This window comes from Carcharhinus amblyrhynchos, unplaced genomic scaffold, assembly GCF_965287045.1.
Source record: "Carcharhinus amblyrhynchos unplaced genomic scaffold, sCarAmb.v2.hapA scaffold_987, whole genome shotgun sequence".
Taxonomy (NCBI): domain Eukaryota; kingdom Metazoa; phylum Chordata; class Chondrichthyes; order Carcharhiniformes; family Carcharhinidae; genus Carcharhinus; species Carcharhinus amblyrhynchos.
Window position 1 is genome coordinate 18,906 of NW_027650727.1, and position 20,657 is coordinate 39,562.

At 56.7% G+C, this 20,657-nt stretch overlaps 1 pseudogene across 1 annotated transcript; it reads left to right on the forward strand.

Moving 5' to 3' along the window:
- The first annotated feature begins 919 nt into the window (after positions 1-919).
- Positions 920-20,431, forward strand: LOC145340410 (ras-related protein Rab-11A-like; annotated as a pseudogene). The gene is made up of 5 exons (XR_013886247.1): positions 920-1,017; positions 9,495-9,690; positions 12,589-12,782; positions 17,498-17,578; positions 20,275-20,431. The product of XR_013886247.1 is annotated as a ras-related protein Rab-11A-like (transcript).
- Positions 20,432-20,657: the final 226 nt, after the last annotated feature.

Genomic DNA, 20,657 nt, shown 5'->3' on the forward strand with positions numbered 1-20,657 from the left:
GACTCTCTATCCCGGGTTAACGGGACTCTCTATCCCGGGTTAACGGGACTCTCTATCCCGGGTTAACGGGACTCTCTATCCCGGGTTAACGGGACTCTCTATCCCGGGTTAACGGGACTCTCTATCCCGGGTTAACGGGACTCTCTATCTCGGGTTAACGGGACTCTCTATCCCGGGTTAACGGGACTCTCTATCCCGGGTTAACGGGACTCTCTATCCCGGGTTAATGGGACTCTCTATCCCGGGTTAATGGGACTCTATCCCGGGTTAATGGGACTCTATCCCGGGTTAACGGGACTCTCTATCCCGGGTTAACGGGACTCTCTATCCCGGGTTAACGGGACTCTCTATCCCGGGTTAACGGGACTCTCTATCCCGGGTTAACGGGACCCTCTATCCCAGGTTAACGGGACTCTATCCCGGGTTAATGGGACTCTATCCCGGGTTAACGGGACTCTCTATCCCGGGTTAACGGGACTCTATCCCGGGTTAATGGGACTCTCTATCCCGGGTTAATGGGACTCTCTATCCTGGGTTAATGGGACTCTATCCCGGGTTAATGGGACTCTCTATCCCGGGTTAATGGGACTCTATCCCGGGTTAATGGGACTCTCTATCCCGGGTTAATGGGACTCTCTATCCCGGGTTAATGGGACTCTATCCTGGGTTAACGGGACTCTCTATCCCGGGTTAATGGGACTCTATCCCGGGTTAATGGGACTCTCTATCCCGGGTTAACGGGACTCTCTATCCCGGGTTAACGGGACTCTCTATCCCGGGTTAACGGGACTCTCTATCCCGGGTTAATGGGACTCTATCCCGGGTTGGTCTGTCTTGTTCTGTTCCCCGCCCTGTCCCTCCCATTGGCTGGGTGCTCTCTCTCTCTCTCTCTCCCAGTTGTTTCAGGTTGTGGGGAAAGTTTTGCTTCTTTCTCACTCTGAGTTAACAGCGTGCGAGCTGGCCACTGACACCCAGACATGGGGAATAAAGAGGATGAGTATGATTACCTGTTTAAAAGTAAGTGAAGACAAACAGGGTGAGTGTGGAAATGGGAATGAGACTCGCACAGAGAGAGAGAGAGAGAGAGTGTGTGTGTGTAACAGGGAAGTGTGTACAGAGTGAGAGAGTGTAATAGGGCAGTGTACAGAGAGGGAGAGAGCGTGAGAGGGACACACACAGACGCTCACAGACAGAGAGAGAGAGGGACACACACACACGTAGTGTTTGGTAACTCAGTGAACTTAGATCCAGATATGGGGCTAGTTCAAAAGCTGTACCTGCCTTCCCTCTCTCTGTACACTTCCCTATCACACTCAATCCCTCCCTCTCTCTCTCTCTGTACACTTCCCTGTCTCACTCCCTCTCTCTCTCTCTCTGTACACTTCCCTGTCTCACTCCCTCTCTCTCTCTCTCTGTATACTTCCCTGTCTCACTCCCTCTCTCTCTCTGTACACTTCCCCGTCTCGCTCCCTCCCTCTCTCTCTCTCTGTACACTTCCCTGTCTCGCTCCCTCTCTCTCTCTCTCTCTGTACACTTCCCTGTCTCGCTCCCTCTCTCTCTCTCTCTCTCTGTACACTTCCCTGTCTCACTCCCTCTCTCTCTCTCTCTCTGTACACTTCCCTGTCTCACTCCCTCTCTCTCTCTCTCTCTGTACACTTCCCTGTCTCACTCCCTCTCTCTCTCTCTCTCTGTACACTTCCCTGTCTCAGTCCCCCTCTCTCTCTCTCTCTCTCTGTACACTTCCCTGTCTCAGTCCCCCTCTCTCTCTCTCTCTCTGTACACTTCCCTGTCTCACTCCCTCTCTCTCTCTCTCTCTCTGTACACTTCCCTGTCTCACTCCCCTCTCTCTCTCTCTCTGTACACTTCCCTGTCTCACTCCCTCTCTCTCTCTCTCTCTCTGTACACTTCCCTGTCTCACTCCCTCTCTCTCTCTCTCTCTCTGTACACTTCCCTGTCTCACTCCCTCTCTCTCTCTCTCTCTCTGTACACTTCCCTGTCTCACTCCCCCTCTCTCTCTCTCTCTCTGTACACTTCCCTGTCTCACTCCCCCTCTCTCTCTCTCTCTCTGTACACTTCCCTGTCTCACTCCCTCTCTCTCCCTCTCTCTCTGTACACTTCCCTGTCTCACTCCCCCTCTCTCTCTCTCTCTCTGTACACTTCCCTGTCTCACTCCCTCTCTCTCTCTCTCTCTCTGTACACTTCCCTGTCTCGCTCCCTCTCTCTCTCTCTCTCTCTGTACACTTCCCTGTCTCGCTCCCTCTCTCTCTCTCTCTCTCTGTACACTTCCCTGTCTCGCTCCCTCTCTCTCTCTCTCTCTCTCTCTCTGTACACTTCCCTGTCTCGCTCCCTCTCTCTCTCTCTCTCTCTCTGTACACTTCCCTGTCTCGCTCTCCTCTCTCTCTCCTCTCTCTCTCTCTCTGTACACTTCCCTGTCTCGCTCCCTCTCTCTCTCCTCTCTCTCTGTACACTTCCCTGTCTCACTCCCTCTCTCTCTCTCTCTCTGTACACTTCCCTGTCTCACTCCCTCTCTCTCTCTCTCTCTGTACGTCTCACTCCCTCTCTCTCTCTCTCTGTACACTTCCCTGTCTCACTCCCTCTCTCTCCCTCTCTCTCTGTACACTTCCCTGTCTCACTCCCTCTCTCTCTCTCTCTGTACACTTCCCTGTCTCACTCCCCCTCTCTCTCTCTGTACACTTCCCTGTCTCACTCCCTCTCTCTCCCTCTCTCTCTGTACACTTCCCTGTCTCACTCCCTCTCTCTCTCTCTCTGTACACTTCCCTGTCTCACTCCCTCTCTCTCTCTCTGTACACTTCCCTGTCTCACTCCCTCTCTCTCTCTCTCTCTGTACACTTCCCTGTCTCACTCCCTCTCTCTCTCTCTGTACACTTCCCTGTCTCACTCCCTCTCTCTCTCTCTCTCTCTCTGTACACTTCCCTGTCTCACTCCCTCTCTCTCTCTCTCTCTCTCTGTACACTTCCCTGTCTCACTCCCTCTCTCTCTCTCTCTGTACACTTCCCTGTCTCACTCCCTCTCTCTCTCTCTCTCTCTCTGTACACTTCCCTGTCTCACTCCCTCTCTCTCTCTCTCTCTCTCTGTTGGTGATGGTAGGCTGGTCTCTGCGGGTGCCGGGGGAGTTGGGGGGGGCGGACGGTGGGGTATTAAAGGGGCTGCCATAACCTCTGGCTGGTTCTACCCCTCCCCGACGCACCAGGAGATGTGGGGGGGTGGGTTGCGGATCAGCGAGAGACGGGACATTTCGGGGGAAGTCAGATTTTGCATTTGCGTAGCGCCTTGCCCGGAAAATCCCTGTGACGGGGTGCGTTTGTTAAAAGTGTGGTTAACTGGAGGGGCAAATCCGGGACCCAAGTGTGCACAGCAAGATCCCAGGGGGGTGTTTTGAGTAATATCGGGTGGCGGGGGGGGTTGTCTGTTTCCCGGACTTAGGTTCTTAGGACGATTAAAAGCTAGCGTGCGTTAGATTTATTATCGTCACGTGTATCGGGATACAGTGAAAAGTATTGTTTCTCGCGCGCTATACAGACAAAGCATACCATTCATAGAGTACGTAGATTTGATTTATTGTTGTCACTGGGACGCAGTGAAAAGTATTGTTTCTTCTGTGCTCTACAAACAAAGCATACCACTCATAGAGTTTCAAATTTATTGATTTCAGTATCTGAAGTAGGCTTACGTGAACACTGCAATGAAGTTACTGTGAAAATCCCCCCCAGTCTCCAAATTCCGGTGCTGTTCACTGCGGGTCAATCCACCCTAACCTACACACCTTTGGACACTAAGGGACAATTTAGCATGGCCAATCCACCCTAACCTACACATCTTTGGACACTAAGGGACAATTTAGCATGGCCAATCCACCCTAACCTACACATCTTTGGACACTAAGGGACAATTTAGCACGGCCAATCCACCCTAACCTACACATCTTTGGACACTAAGGGACAATTTAGCATGGCCAATCCACCCTAACCTGCACATCTTTGGACACTAAGGGACAATTTAGCATGGCCAATCCACCCTAACCTACACATCTTTGGACACTAAGGGACAATTTAGCACGGCCAATCCACCCTAACCTACACATCTTTGGACACTAAGGGACAATTTAGCATGGCCAATCCACCCTAACCTACACATCTTTGGACACTAAGGGACAATTTAGCACGGCCAATCCACCCTAACCTACACATCTTTGGACACTAAGGGACAATTTAGCACGGCCAATCCACCCTAACCTACACATCTTTGGGATACTAAGGGACAATTTAGCATGGCCAATCCACCCTAACCTACACATCTTTGGACACTAAGGGACAATTTAGCACGGCCAATCCACCCTAACCTACACATCTTTGGGATACTAAGGGACAATTTAGCACGGCCAATCCACCCTAACCTACACATCTTTGGACACTAAGGGATAATTTAGCACGGCCAATCCACCCTAACCTACACATCTTTGGACACTGAGGGACAATTTAGCATGGCCAATCCACCCTAACCTACACATCTTTGGACACTAAGGGACAATTTAGCATGGCCAATCCACCCTAACCTACACATCTTTGGACACTAAGGGGCAATTTAGCACGGCCAATCCACCCTAACCTACACATCTTTGGACACTAAGGGACAATTTAGCATGGCCAATCCACCCTAACCTACACATCTTTGGACACTAAGGGACAATTTAGCACGGCCAATCCACCCTAACCTACACATCTTTGGACACTAAGGGACAATTTAGCACGGCCAATCCACCCTAACCTACACATCTTTGGACACTAAGGGACAATTTAGCATGGCCAATCCACCCTAACCTACACATCTTTGGACACTAAGGGACAATTTAGCACGGCCAATCCACCCTAACCTACACATCTTTGGACACTAAGGGGCAATTTAGCACGGCCAATCCACCCTAACCTACACATCTTTGGGACACTAAGGGGCAATTTAGCCTGGCTTGTTGGAAAAACTGGGATTGCTGGAAAGACGGAGGGGGAGAGAGCTGGTGTACAAGATGGTGAGGGGCAGGGGGTGGGTAGTCAGACGATTTCTCCCCACCCCAGGGTGGAAGTGTCAGTGACGAGGGACAGGTTCAGGGTGAGGGGGGTCAGGTATAAGGGAGGTTTATCACACAGAGAGAGCGGAGGGTGCCTGGAACGCACTGCCAGAGGTGGTGGAGGATATCTGGGGGAGGGGGTACGTGAATAGGGAGGGAATAGAGGGATACGGAGCGAGGGGGGGACAGAGTTAGGGCCATCGTGGATAGGCCCAGCCTTGGGAGGGGCCGGAGGGCCTGTTCCTGAGGTGGTAACGCCTCTTGGTGCTGTTTCCTCCCCGGTTTGGAGAGACTGGCCTCGGTTACGAAACCGAGGGTGGTTTCATGAAATGCCACAGATGTTGATGTTGTAATGTTATCTTGAAGAATTTCTCCGTCCCACACACCCTGCCTCGAGGGAGTGGGGGGACTGCGGCCCTCACTCAGGCTCCACTGGCCTGGATTACTCTCCCTCACTTTAGAAGTGATGAGAGTGAGGCTGGCACTCCGAGCTAGGCCCTGGGTTCAGGCAAGGCCGTTCCCCTCACCCTGTTAGCCAACCCCTATCTCTGTAACCCCCTCCAGCCCCCTACACCCCCTCCCTATCTCTGTAACCCCCTCCAGCCCCTACACCCCCCTCCCTATCTCTGTAACCCCCTCCAGCCCCCTACACCCCCTCCCTATCTCTGTAACCCCCCTCCAGCCCCCTACACCCCCTCCCTATCTCTGTAACCCCCTCCAGCCCCCTACACCCCCTCCCTATCTCTGTAACCCCTCCAGCCCCCTACACCCCCTCCCTATCTCTGTAACCTCCTCCAGCCCCCTACACCCCCTCCCTATCTCTGTAACCCCCTCCAGCCCCCTCCCACCCCCTCCCTATCTCTGTAACCCCTCCAGCCCCCTACACCCCCTCCCTATCTCTGTAACCTCCTCCAGCTCCCCTACACCCCCCTCCCTATCTCTGTAACCCCCTACACCCCTCCCTATCTGTCACCCCCTCCAGCCCCCTACACCCCCTCCCTATCTCTGTAACCCCCTACACCCCCCTCCCTATCTCTGTAACCCCCTACACCCCTCCCTATCTCTGTCACCCCCTCCAGCCCCCTACACCCCCCTCCCTATCTCTGTAACCCCTCCAGCCCCCTACACCCCTCCCTATCTCTGTAACCCCCTCCAGCCCCTACACCCCCTCCCTATCTCTGTAACCCCCTACACCCCCTCCCTATCTCTGTAACCCCCTCCAGCCCCCTACACCCCCTCCCTATCTCTGTAACCTCCTCAGCCCCCTACACCCCCCTCCCTATCTCTGTAACCCCTCCAGCCCCTACACCCCCTCCCTATCTCTGTAACCTCCTCCAGCCCCTACACCCCCTCCCTATCTCTGTAACCTCCTCCAGCCCCCTACACCCCCTCCCTATCTCTGTAACCTCCTCCAGCCCCCTACACCCCCCTCCCGATCTCTGTAACCCCCTCCAGCCCCCTACACCCCCCTCCCTATCTCTGTAACCCCTCCAGCCCCCTACCCCACTCCCTATCTCTGTACCTCCTCCAGCCCCCTACACCCCCTCCCTATCTCTGTAACCTCCTCCACCCACCTACACCCCCTCCCTATCTCTGTAACCTCCTCCAGCCCCCTACACACCCCTCCCTATCTCTGTAACCCCCTACACCCCTCCCTATCTCTGTAACCCCCTCCAGCCCCCTACAACCCCCTCCCTATCTCTGTAACCCCCTCCAGCCCCTACACACCCCCTCCCTATCTCTGTAACCCCCCTCCAGCCCCCTACACCCCCTCCCTATCTCTGTAACCCTCTCCAGCCCTACACCCCCTCCCTATCTCTGTAACCTCCTCCAGCCCTACACCCCCTCCCTATCTCTGTACCTCCTCCAGCCCCTACACCCCTCCCTATCTCTGTAACCCCCTCCAGCCCCCTACACCCCCTCCCTATCTCTGTAACCTCCTCCAGCCCCCTACACCCCCCTCCCTATCTCTGTAACCTCCTCCAGCCCCCTCCCTATCTCTGTAACCTCCTCCAGCCCCCTACACCCCCCTCCCGATCTCTGTAACCCCCTCCAGCCCCCTACACCCCCCTCCCGATCTCTGTAACCCCTCCAGCCCCCTACACCCCCTCCCTATCTCTGTAACCTCCTCCAGCCCCCTACACCCCCTCCCTATCTCTGTAACCTCCTCCAGCCCCCTACACCCCCTCCCTATCTCTGTAACCTCCTCCAGCCCCCTACACCCCCCTCCCTATCTCTGTAACCTCCTACACACCCCCCCTATCTCTGTAGCCCCCTACACCCCTTCCTATCTCTGTAACCCCCTCCAGCCCCCTACACCCCCTCCCTATCTCTGTAACCCCCTCCAGCCCCCTACACTCCCCTCCCTATCTCTGTAACCCCCTCCAGCCCCCTACACCCCCTCCCTATCTCTGTAACCCCCCTCAGCCCCCTACACCCCCTCCCTATCTCTGTAACCCCCTCCAGCCCCCTACACCCCCTCCCTATCTCTGTAACCCCTCCAGCCTCCTTAATAACAAGGCAAGTTGTTGTTTTATTCAGAATCTGGGTCACGTACCCCACATCCCACGTTCTCCCCCCCCCACTCGAGTGGGTGAAGCCCTCTGGGTCTGAAGGTAGCTGGTCTAAGCCTCCCCTCAGAATCCTAGGCCGATCGCGCTGGGAGGGTGGGAGCTTTGCGCCCTCATGGAGGCCTCGAATGTCAATACTGTGGATCTTGCTGTGCACCAGTCGGCCACACTTTTCTACATTGGGGACCACACTTTGGCGGGGATTAAATAGGGGAGCGCGTGATTGGGTAGGGAAGGTTCTGAGGTGCGAGGGAGATTCAACGCGGCCTTCTCTGTCCCGTGGAGATGTAGGCCGGGGTGGGGAGGCTGGTTGGCCTGTTGATGTTTAGCGTCAAGGGGTTGCCCGTTGGGGGTTGTTCTGAGGCCTTGTGTGAAAGTTCTAGCCTCTCCCCGAGATGATATGTGAGCTAAACCCCGCTGAACTCCGAGTTAGTCAACTGGGATCTGGAGGTTGACGTACGGGGCGTGAAGTGAAGGCTCTGCTGTTGTCTCTTGTCTAAACGTGTGACTTATTGCGGCTGATTTTTTTTCTTCAACCTTCCTTATCCAAGGGCAGGCTTCTCCGTCAGCCTGACAATTAGGCCCCGGATGCCCTCTTGCCCGTGCCTGGGGCCTAGTCCTTGCCCAGTTGGAGCATCTAGGAGCTAAAGTTAGGCTAGATTTAGCCATCTGGGCCTAGCTCCCTCTTCCACCTCAGGCCTGGGGCCTAGTCCTTGCCCAATAGGAACACGGAGCATCTGGGAGCTCGAGTTAGGCTGGAGTTGGCTCTCTGGGCCCAGCGACTTGTTCCTGGAGCCTGTGGGAGCTAGAGTTGGCCCTCTGGGCCTATCATCTATGCACACCACCCCCCACCCTGCTCAGGCCTGGGGCCTACTCCTAGGAATAAGGAGCTACAGTCAGGCTAGAGTTGGCCATCTGGGCCTAGCAGCTCTCTCGCTCAGGCTTGGGGCCTAGTCTTTGCCCAGTAGGCTGGAGTTGGCCCTCTGGGCCGGTGCGAGGAGAGGCCTAGTTGAGGGTTAACCAGAGATGTTTTTGAGGGGGGTGGAGTAACTTGGTGACTCCCTCACTCGAGGGTCAGCACCTTGACGTATCCAACCCTCTCTCCCCAGTCCCGAGAAGTAACGGCTTAGAAACGCGCGAGGCGATTTGGCCCATCTAGCCCTGTGCTGGCCCTTCAGAAAGATCTATCCAATAATTCCCCTATTTTTTTTTCCTGAGAGTTGCTTCCAGGGGCCTCCAGATCCCAACAAAATTCCCGTCAAAATTCTCCCCCACCCAGAGAGAGAGAGAGTTGCATTTCTATAGCGACCTTCACACCCTGGGGAGCTCCCATGATGCTTTGCCAGCCTAGGGGAGGTACGGTCCCTGCGGAGGGGGAAGGGGGGGGGGGACATGGCAACGAATCTGTGCGCACAGTGCGATCCCACACAGCCTGGATGATTCAGATTGCGATTTTCGGTGGTGTTGGTTGGGGTGGGGGGATGGGGTTTAAATGGGACACCAGGGAGACTTCCCCCCCCCCCCCCCCACCTCCCCCCACACCCCCGGCCTATCTTGGCGGTAGCGTTTTGGGGGTTGGGGGTGCAAGGTGGAAGAGATGTCCCTTCCCGTGAGTGACCCTGGGAATGTCGGCCTGGGTTGTGGGGCTTGGGGGTGTTGGGTTGGGGGGGGATTGGACCCCTGACCCGACCCAGAGGAGTGAGTGTGAGCTCCTGGAGTGTGGGGGGTGGGGGGAGTCTCCCAGAATGCATCTCTGCCAACCTTGGCCATTTTGTTGACATTTGTGTTTTTTCTCTCCCTCCCTCTCCCTCCTCCCCACACACTCTCTCCCTCTCCCTCAGTTGTTCTGATTGGTGACTCCGGAGTGGGGAAGAGTAACCTCCTCTCTCGCTTTACGCGCAATGAGTTTAACCTGGAGAGTAAGAGTACGATTGGAGTGGAGTTCGCCACCCGCAGCGTCCGGGTGGACAACAAGACGGTGAAGGCCCAGATCTGGGACACGGCGGGACAGGAGCGCTACCGAGCCATCACCTCAGCGTGAGTGCAGGGTGGGGTGAGGCCTCGCGCAGGCCCTGTGGGTGGGGTTAGGCCTCAGGAGGCCTCGTGCGCGGAAGGAGGCCTCAGGAGGCCTCGTGCGCGGAAGGAGGCCTCAGGAGGCCTCGTGCGCGGAAGGAGGCCTCAGGAGGCCTCGTGCGCGGAAGGAGGCCTCAGGAGGCCTCGTGCGCGGAAGGAGGCCTCAGGAGGCCTCGTGCGCGGAAGGAGGCCTCAGGAGGCCTCTGCCACAACTCCCGTCCAACATGGCCGCCTCTCCCATCCCGACTCCACATCCTCCGATAATCTATCCCTGTTTTTTAGGGTCCTTTAGGGAAGGAAATCTGCCCGTCCTGACCCCGGTCTGGCCTACATGTGACTCCAGACCCGTCCCCACACACGGGGACTGACTGATGTCCAATAACAATCCTGGAACTCCCTCCCTAACAGCACTGTGGGTGTACCTACCCACACACACAGGGACTGACTGATGTCCAATAACAATCCCGGAACTCCCTCCCTAACAGCACTGTGGGTGTACCTACCCCACACACTGACTGATGTCCAATAACAATCCCGGAACTCCCTCCCTAACAGCACTGAGGGTGTACCTACCCCACACACAGGGACTGACTGAAGTCCAATAACAATCCCGGAACTCCCTCCCTAACAGCACTGTGGGTGTACCTACCCCATACACACAGGGACTGACTGAAGTCCAATAACAATCCCGGAACTCCCTCCCTAACAGCACTGTGGGTGTACCTACCCCACAGACAGGGGTTTGAGATGGCAGCTCACCCCCCTCCCCTCCTTTGCCCTTCTGAAGGGGCGATATTGGGGATTGGGGGGGGTGGTTTTGGATGCTAGGGTCTTGGTGAGGAGTGGGCTGGAGGGAGGGTTGGAGAGATTCTAGTCCCCTCCCCTGGGGGGGGTGGGGAGCGGGCGGAGGGTGGGAGACGATGACTGGGTGCAGAGGGCCGGCTCTGAGAGTTTTGGGGGGGGTGCGGAAAGAGTTCTGTCCCTCTCCAAGGACACCGGGTAAATATTTGACTGTGTACACCATAGCTAGATGAACCTCCTGGGAACCTTCAGTCTCAACAGATAGGCTCACGACTGATTTGTAAAGTACATTCTCCTTCCCACCCCCCACCCCACCCCCCCAGGCAGCCTACGGACACAGAGAGAGGGTGGGGGTAAGGGGAGGGGAGAGAGACAAAGTGGGGGAATGGGGGGGGCGCAGGGGAGTGAGAAAGTGGGGGATAGAAGAGAGGGGGAGGGGGGAGAGAAAGCGGGGGGGGTGGTGGTGAATAGGGAGAAAGGGGGAGAGAGTTGGGGGGGGGGGGGGAGAGAGTTTGGGGGGGGGGGGAGAGAGTAGTGTGGGGGGGGGGGAGAGAGTAGTGTGGGGGGGGGGGGAGAGAGTAGTGTGGGGGGGGGGGAGAGAGTAGTGTGGGGGGGGGGGGGAGAGAGTAGTGTGGGGGGGGGGGGGAGAGAGAGTAGTGTGGGGGGGGGGGAGAGAGAGTAGTGTGGGGGGGGGGAGAGAGAGTAGTGTGGGGGGGGGGGAGAGAGTAGTGTGGGGGGGGGAGAGAGTAGTGTGGGGGGGGGAGAGAGTAGTGTGGGGGGGGGGAGAGAGTAGTGTGGGGGGGGGGGAGAGAGTAGTGGGGGGGGGGGAGAGAAGTAGTGGGGGGGGGGGAGAGAGTAGTGGGGGGGGGGGAGAGAGTAGTGGGGGGGGGGGGAGAGAGTAGTGGGGGGGGGGGGAGAGAGAGTAGTGGGGGGGGGGGGAGAGAGTAGTGGGGGGGGGAGAGAGAGTAGTGGGGGGGGGGGAGAGAGTAGTGGGGGGGGGAGAGAGTAGTGGGGGGGGGGGGAGAGAGAGTAGTGGGGGGGGGGGAGAGAGTAGGGGGGGGGGGGGGGAAGAGAGTAGTGGGGGGGGGGGGGGAAGAGAGTAGTGGGGGGGGGGGGGAAGAGAGCAGTGGGGGGGGGGGGGGAGAGAGAGCAGTGGGGGGGGGGGGGGAGAGAGCAGTGGGGGGGGGGGGGAGAGAGTGGGAGAAGAGAGTGTGGGGGGGGGGAGAGAGAGTGGGAGAAGAGAGAGTGGGGAGGGGGTGGGGGATAAAGGGAGGAGGGAAGAGAGAGTGGGAGGATAGGGGAGGGGATAAGAGGGGGGGGATAGAGCACATGGAGGAGGGTTAAGGGGGAGAGGGAGGGCGAAAGAGACAGTGTGTACGGGGGGAGGGAGAGCGAGGGGGGGGAAGGGGGGGAGTGTGTGTGTATGGTGGGGGGATAGGAGAGAGATGGGGAGGGGGGCGTTTAGGGGAGACCAAATGGGAGGGAGGAAGTGGGAGGGACGTGTGTGGAGTGAGCTGCCGGAAGGGAATGCTCGAGGGAGGGACGTTGAGGCATTTGGACAGAGGGGATTGGGTTCAGAGCCAATTGGGGTTCGCTTAGATGGATCTTTTTCCTTCTGGTCAACGCGAGCAAATTTGGGCCGAAGGGTCTTGTAGATTCTATGCGTCGTTAAGGGGAGGGTTCGGGATGGGGCATGGAGAGAGGAAAAAGCTGGGGGGCGGGGGCGTGGGGTAGGGAGAGGGGGAATAGGGGAGAAGAGAGAATCTCTTAGAAACTCGGAGCATGAGAAGGCCATTTGTCACGGTTGGACACCCAACTCGATATCGCCATTTCTCCTCCCCTCCTATCCCTCGAATCCCTTCGCCCCAGGAAGGGGAGGGTCCTCCAAAAGGAGGAGGCCATTTGGCCCCTCCAGACGGCTGGACGGGACGTTCCGAGGGAGCCCGTGTGGACTTTTGGGTGGTGTTGATGAACTAGGCCTCTGCTTGGCCTCGCGTTGACTCTCGCTCTTGCCTCCCTCCCTCCCTCCCTCCCTCCCTCCCCTCGCCCCGTCCACCGCAGGTACTATCGGGGGGCAGTCGGGGCGCTGTTGGTTTACGATATTGCCAAACACTTGACCTACGAGAACGTGGAACGGTGGCTGAAGGAGTTGCGAGACCACGCCGACGCCAATATCGTCATCATGCTTGTGGGGAACAAGAGTGACCTGAGGCACCTACGGGCCGTCCCTACCGAGGAGGCCAAGACATTCTCAGGTAGGGTTTGGGAGGGGGGGTGGGGGGGGGGGGGTCGAGGTTTGGGGGGCCGGGGTTCATGGGTTAAATGTCAAGGTGGTTGGGGCAAGTGAGCGCCCAAGATTGATTGGGGGAGGGGGGGGGGGAGTGGGGGAGTGGATGCCCCAGGTTGAGTGGGAGTGGGTACCCAAGATGGAGGGGAGGGGAGGGAGTGGGGGTTGAGGGGGGGTGGGAGTTGAGTGGGCGCCCCAGGTTGAGGAGGTGGAGGAGTGTGTGGGCACCTCAGGTTGGAGGGGAGGAGGTGTGTGGGCACCTCAGGTTGAGGAGGAGGGAGGGTGAGTGTGGGCGCCCCAGATTGAGGAGGAGGGGAGGGAGGGTGAGTGTGGGCGCCCCAGGTTGTAGGGTAGGGGGGGGAGGTGAGTGTGGATGACCCAGATTGAGGGGGGAGGGAGGGAGTGTGGGCGCCCAGGTTGAGGGGGAGGGTGAGTGTGGACACCCCAGATTGAGGAGGAGGGAGGGAGGGTGAGTGTGGGCGCCCCAGGTTGTAGGGGTAGGGGAGGGAGGGTGAGTGTGGGCGCCCCAGGTTGTAGGGGTAGGGGGGGGGAGGGTGAGTGTGGACGACCCAGATTGAGGAGGAGGGGAGGAGGGTGAGTGTGGGCGCCCAGGTTGAGGGGGAGGGTGAGTGTGGACACCCCAGGTTGAGGAGGAGGGGAGGGAGGGTGTGTGTGGGCGCCCCAGATTGAGGGGGGAGGGGGAGGGAGTGTGGCGCCCCAGGTTGTAGGGGTAGGGAGGGAGGGTGAGTGTGGACACCCAGATTGAGGAGGAGGTGGGGGGGAGGGTGAGTGAGTGTGGGCGCCCCAGGTTGAGGAGGGGGAGGAGTGTGTGGGTGCCCCAGGTTGTAGGGGGGGAGGGTGAGTGTGGGTGCCCCAGGTTGTAGGGGGGGAGGGTGAGTGTGGGTGCCCCAGGTTGTAGGGGGGGAGGGTGAGTGTGGGCGCCCCAGGTTGAGGAGGAGGGGGGGGGAGGGTGAGTGTGGGCGCCCCAGGTTGTAGGGGTAGGGGGGGAGGGTGAGTGTGGACGCCCCAGATTGAGGGGGCGGGGGGGAGGGTGTGTGTGGGCGCCCCAGATTGAGGGGGCGGGGGGAGGGTGTGTGTGGGCGCCCCAGGCTGTAGTGGGGGGAGGGGGAGGGAGTGTGGGCGCCCCAGGTTGTAGGGGTGGGGGGGGGGGTGGGTGAGTGTGGGCGCCCCAGGTTGAGGAGGAGGGGGGGGTGGGTGAGTGTGGGCGCCCCAGGTTGAAGGGGAGGGTAGAATTGGCCATGCTAAATTTGCCCCTGTCACTATAGCGAGGGTAAACGGATGGGGACGGGGCCTCGGTGGGATTGCGGTCGGTGCAAGCTCGATGGGCCGAGTGGCCGCCCCCCCCCCCCTGCTAGAATTGTAGCTTCTACAGTCTTGAGTGCCCCTCCCTGGGCGCGGCCCTGTGTCGGTGTTGGGGGGAGGGTGACCTCATCCAGTTGGGTTGGGTTGGGTTGGGCGGGGAAGTATTTAATTGACCTTGAAGTGATCCTGGAGGGTGTGAGGGGAATGGGGTGGCCTCTTGTGTGTCTCTCTTTTGTTGTTGTTGTTGCCTCTTGGCTACATTTGCGGCAAAGTTTTGACACATTCCTGACATACCCAGTTGGCAAAAAGCCTCGGGCCTACTGTCTCCTGATGCAACTGCCTTCCTTTCTCGACAGGCCCGGACAAGCCGCTCGTCGCTGCTGGTGTGGTCACTTGTTGGGCAGTTCGCTCTTACTTTTAACCCACGTTTGGTGGGGTAGTGGATGAGGTGGGGTGGGGGGTGCTCTCGTAGGCTGCAAAGAGACATTGGTAGAATGCAGAGCTGGGCCGAGAAGGGGCAGACGGAGTTTAACCCTGATAAGTGCGAGGTGATGCATTTTTTTTTTGGTAGGACGAACTTGAACGTGGATTACAGGGCAGGTTCTGAGGAGGAGCAGAGAGATCTCGGGGGTTCGTATCCATAGATCTCTGAAGGTTGCCACTCAAGTGGATAAAACTGTGAAGAAGGCTTATAGTGTGTTAGAGTTTATTAACAGGGGGTTTGAGATTAATCCACCCTAACCTACACATCTTTGGACGCTAAGGGACAATTTAGCACGGCCAATCCACCCTAACCTACACATCTTTGGACACTAAGGGGCAATTTAGCACGGCCAATCCACCCCTAACCTACACATCTTTGGACACTAAGGGGCATTTAGCATGGCCAAATCCACCCTAACCTACACATCTTTGGACACTAAGGGACAATTTAGCACGGCCAATCCACCTAACCTACACATCTTTGGACACTAAGGGGCAATTTAGCACGGCCAATCCACCCCTAACCTACACATCTTTGGACACTAAGGGGCAATTTAGCACGGCCAATCCACCCTAACCTACACATCTTTGGACACTAAGGGCAATTTAGCACGGCCAATCCACCCTAACCTACACATCTTTGGACACTAAGGGGCAATTTAGCACGGCCAATCCACCCTAACCTACACATCTTTGGACACTAAGGGGCAATTTAGCACGGCCAATCCACCCTAACCTGCACATCTTTGGACACTAAGGGGCAATTTAGCATGGCCAATCCACCCTAACCTACCATCTTTGGACACTAAGGGACAATTTAGCACGGCCAATCCACCCTAACCTACACATCTTTGGACACTAAGGGACAATTTAGCATGGCCAATCCACCCTAACCTACACATCTTTGGACACTAGGGGACAATTTAGCACGGCCAATCCACCCTAACCTACACATCTTTGGACACTAGGGGACAATTTAGCACGGCCAATCCATCCTAACCTGCACATCTTTGGACACTAAGGGACAATTTAGCACGGCCAATCCACCCTAACCTGCACATCTTTGGACACTAGGGGACAATTTAGCACGGCCAATCCACCCTAACCTACACATCTTTGGACACTAGGGGACAATTTAGCACGGCCAATCCATCCTAACCTGCACATCTTTGGACACTAAGGGACAATTTAGCATGGCCAATCCACCTAACCTGCACATCTTTGGACACTAGGGGACAATTTAGCACGGCCAATCCATCCTAACCTGCACATCTTTGGACACTAAGGGACAATTTAGCACGGCCAATCCACCCTAACCTGCACATCTTTGGACACTAAGGGACAATTTAGCATGGCCAATCCACCCTAACTACACATCTTTGGACACTAGGGGACAATTTAGCACGGCCAATCCACCCTAACCTACACATCTTTGGACTGTAGGAGGAAACCCACGCAGACACGGGGAGAATGTGCAGACTCCACACAGTGACCCGAGCCGGGAATCGAACCCGGGTCCTGGCGCCGTGAGGCAGCAGCGCGAACCACCCACGTCGTTTACGAGGAAGGAGGCTAACTCACTAACCCCTCTCCCTGCTCCACCCTCAAGCAGACAATCTCCCCCCCCCCGACTGCTGGGGACGGGAAACTCAAACCGATCTCCACCCTGGGCAGTGCCAACCTTGGAAGATCGCTGTGCCAACTAAACCCTTCACCTGGGCACTGACCAGGAGAAAAGACAAGCAAACCCATTTTTCAATCCCTCCCCAACGGGTTACACTGGCAGGAGAGAACCGGTCGGCAAGTTAACCCAGAATACTTTATTATCCATTCCTGGGACACGGGGTGTCGCAGTCTGGGCCAGTATTTCGTCCCCATCCCCAGTTGCCCCTTGGAAGGGCAGTTGAGAGTCACCCACATTGCTGTGGCTCTCCGGAGTTACGTCTCGGCTGTGCCCTCACGACACCCGGGTTCGATTCCCGGCTCGGGGTCACTGTCTGTGTGGAGTTTGCACATTCTCCCCGTGTCTGCGTGGGTTTCCTCTGGGTGCTCCGGTTTCCTCCCACAGTCCAAAACACGTGTAGGTTAGGGTGGATTGGCCGGTGCTAAATTGTCCCTTAGTGTCCAAAGATGTGTAGGTTAGGGTGGATTGGCCATGTTAAATTGCCCCTTAGTGTCCAAAGATGTGTAGGTTAGGGTGGATTGGCCATGCTAAATTGCCCCTTAGTGTCCAAAGATGTGCAGGTTAGGGTGGATTGGCCATGCTAAATTGTCCCTTAGTGTCCAAAGATGTGTTGGTTAGGGTGGATTGGCCGTGCTAAATTATCCCTTAGTGTCCAAAGATGTTGTAGGTTAGGTGGATTGGCCGTGCTAAATTGCCCCTTAGTGTCCAAAGATGTGCAGGTTAGGGTGGATTGGCCGTGCTAAATTGTCCCTTAGTGTCCAAAGATGTGTAGGTTAGGGTGGATTGGCCGTGCTAAATTGTCCCTTAGTGTCCAAAGATGTGTAGGTTAGGGTGGATTGGCCATGCTAAATTGCCCCTTAGTGTCAGGGGGATTAGCTGGGGTAAATGTGTGGCATTGCGGGATGGAGTCCTGGGTGGGATTGTGCTCGAATGGCCTCCCATTGCATTCCAGGGGTTCGAGTTGTGACGAAACATGGGGAAATCCTGGAGGGAGTTTCCTGGGTGGACCCCCCCCCCCCTTCTGTGCTTGGTGGGGGCTGTGATGTTTTGCTCCTGTGGGAATGTGAAGCAAAGTGGAGAGCACGAGGTGCGGGATCCTTGGAAAGGTTGGTGGGGGGTGGAGGAGGGAGGGAGGGGCTGCTATTGGGGGATAAATTGGGGCCTAATGCAGATGGATTCTGATCTCTCTCTAGAAAAGAACGACGTCTCCTTCATCGAGACCTCGGCACTGGACTCCACCAATGTAGAGGTTGCGTTCCATACTGTCCTTGCAGGTAAGGAGGGGGGGCGCACTCTGCGTGCGGTCGCCTGGGTGGGTAGACGTGCATCGTGTGGGCCAAAGGGGTGGCCAACTCTTTGCCCTTCCAGAGTGTTGTCCACCCCAGAGGCACTGGGGGCCCTGGCGTGCGCTACTGGGTAACACCAGAGCTCGTCAGAGTAATGGGCAGAATGGCCTCCTTCTGCCTCCTGTTAATCCCCATCCTGAGAAGGGTGGGGTCATAGGCAAGTGTGAATGCTTAGTGTCCACACCAGGTCGGTCCGGTGGTTACTTTTTTGGAGTTGGGATCCCATCAGGGCTAGTTGTTCCTTTTGGCTAAGGACACTTCTCTGTCCCTCAATCGTCCCCCTTCTAAAGGTTTGGGGGGTGGAGGAGGGGGGGGGGTGAGCTGCCATCTTGAACCCCCTGCCATCCTTGTGTGTGTGGGGTAGGTACACCCACAGTGCTGTTAGGGAGGGAGTTCGAGGATTGTTATTGGACATCAGTCAGGTGTGTGGGGTAGGTACACCCACAATGCTGTTAGGGAGGGAGTTCCAGGATTGTTATTGGACATCAGTCAGCCCCCGTGTGTGTGGGGGACGGGTCTGGAGTCACATGTAGGCCAGACTAGGGTAAGGACAGCAGAATTCCTTCCCTAAAAAACAGGGATAGATTATCGGAGGATGTGGGAGTCGGGATGGGCGAGGCGGCCATGTTGGAAGGGAGTTGTGGTAGAGGCCTGAGGCCTACTTCCACGCATGAGCCTTTTGAGGCCTAACCCCACCCACAGGCCTGCCCGAGGCCTCCCCCACAGGAAATTGTGCCCTTCTAAAGGTTGGGGGGGGGGGGGGTGAGCTGCCATCTTGAACCCTCTGCCATCTCCGTGTGTGTGGGGTAGGTACACCCACAGCGCTGTTAGGGAGGGAGTTCCGGGATTGTTATTGGACATCAGTCAGTGTGTGGGGTAGGTACACCCACAGCGCTGTTAGGGAAGGAGTTCCGGGATTGTTATTGGACATCAGTCAGTGTGTGGGGTAGGTACACCCACAGTGCTGTTAGGGAGGGAGTTCCGGGATTGTTATTGGACATCAGTCAGTCCCTGTGTGTGTGTGGGGTAGGTACACCCACAGCGCTGTTAGGGAGGGAGTTCCGGATTGTTATTGGACATCAGTCAGTCCCCGTGTGTGTGTGGGGTAGGTACACCCACAGCGCTGTTAGGGAGGGAGATCCAGGATTTTGACCCCAGGGACAGTGAAGGAACGGCCGACATATTTCCAAGTTGGGATGGTGAGGGGCTCGGAGGGGGATCCACATTTGGAATACTGTGTGCAGTCCTGGTCACCTCACTATAGAAGGATGTGGAAGCATTGGAGAGAGTGCAGAGGAGATTTACCAGGATGCTGCCTGGTTTGGAGGGTAGGTCTTAGGAGGAAAGGTTGAGGGAGCTGGGGCTTTTCTCTTTAGAGCAGAGGAGGATGAGACGCGACTTAATAGAGGTTTATAAGATGATGAGAGGGATTGATAGAGTGGACGTGCAGAGACTATTTCCTCGGGTGGGTGTAGCCGTTACTAGGGGGCATAACTATAAGGTTGATGGTGGGAGATATCGGAGGGATGTCCGAGGTAGATTCTTCACTCAGAGAGTGGTTGGGGTGTGGAATAGACTGCCTGCTGTGATAGTGGAGTCGGACACTCGAGGAACTTTTCAAGCGGTTATTGGATATGGAGCACACCAGAATGATAGGGAGTGGGATAGGACTGATCTTGGGATTGGACATAGCTCGGCACAACATTGAGGGACCAAGGGTCTGTACTGTTCTATGTTCTAAGTGACAATTTAGCACGGCCAATCCACCCTAACCTACACATCTTTGGACACTAAGGGACAATTTAGCACGGACAATCCACCCTAACCTACACATCTTTGGACACTAAGGGACAATTTAGCACGGCCAATCCACCCTAACCTACACATCTTTGGACACTAAGGGACAATTTAGCACGGCCAATCCACCCTAACCTACACATCTTTGGACACTAAGGGACAATTTAGCACGGCCAATCCACCCTAACCTACACATCTTTGGACACTAAGGGACAATTTAGCATGGCCAATCCACCCTAACCTACACATCTTTGGACACTAAGGGACAATTTAGCACGGCCAATCCACCCTAACCTACACAGTCTTTCAGACTGTGGGAGGAACCAGAGTACCTGGGAGGAAACCCACGCAGACACGGGGAGAATGTGCGGAGTCTGCACAGACAGTGACCCAAGCTGGGAATCGAACCCGGGTCCCTGGTGCCGTGAGAGAGCAACGCTGACCCCGCTGTGCCTCCGAACATTCCCGATCTCCGGATTCCGTGTTTTTATTTTGGGTTTCCTCCACCCCCCCCCCACCCCCCACCCCCCCCCCCAAGTTCCCGACCTTGCCGAGGTGAGACGAGAATCCCCGAAATTTCTCTGGAGATTTATTGCCCGCTCTGGAACGTTCGCCCCCCCCCCCCCGCCCCACCCTCCCTTGGTCCTGGCACCCGGAGTGGGGGAGGGAGGAATCGAACCCACTTCTGAATGCTAGCACTAGGAGATCCTGCCTCGCTGTGCAGTGGCTCGCTCTGTGTTACTGCGGTGGGTGGGTAGGTTTTGTGTCTGGGCTCCAGCTTTTGGTTTTAATCGGTCAAACTCTCGCCCCGTCTCTCTCTCCCCCAGAAATCTACCGGATTGGATTGTGTCTCAGCGCCAGATCTCCGCGGACCCCCACGATCACGACATGGGACCCAGCAGGGATGTGGTGGCTATCTCTGTACCTCCTGTGGACAAAGGCAGCAAAACTCAGTGTTGCCAGAATATATAAACTGTGTCCCGACCCTGACTGTTTTGCCCCCTTTTGTTTCTTTGCCGTCTTTTGGTCAGGACAGCCTGTCTCTCCTACGTCGGAAATGCCCCAGAAAGTGTGGCCTGTCCGATTTTGGACTAATTGGTTTTGTCTGCCTGTGCGTGCGTTGCCTGTCTCTGTCTGCCCGCCTGTGCGTGCGTTGCCTGTCTCTGTCTGCCTGCCTGTGCGTGCGTTGCCTGTCTCTGCCTGCCTGCCT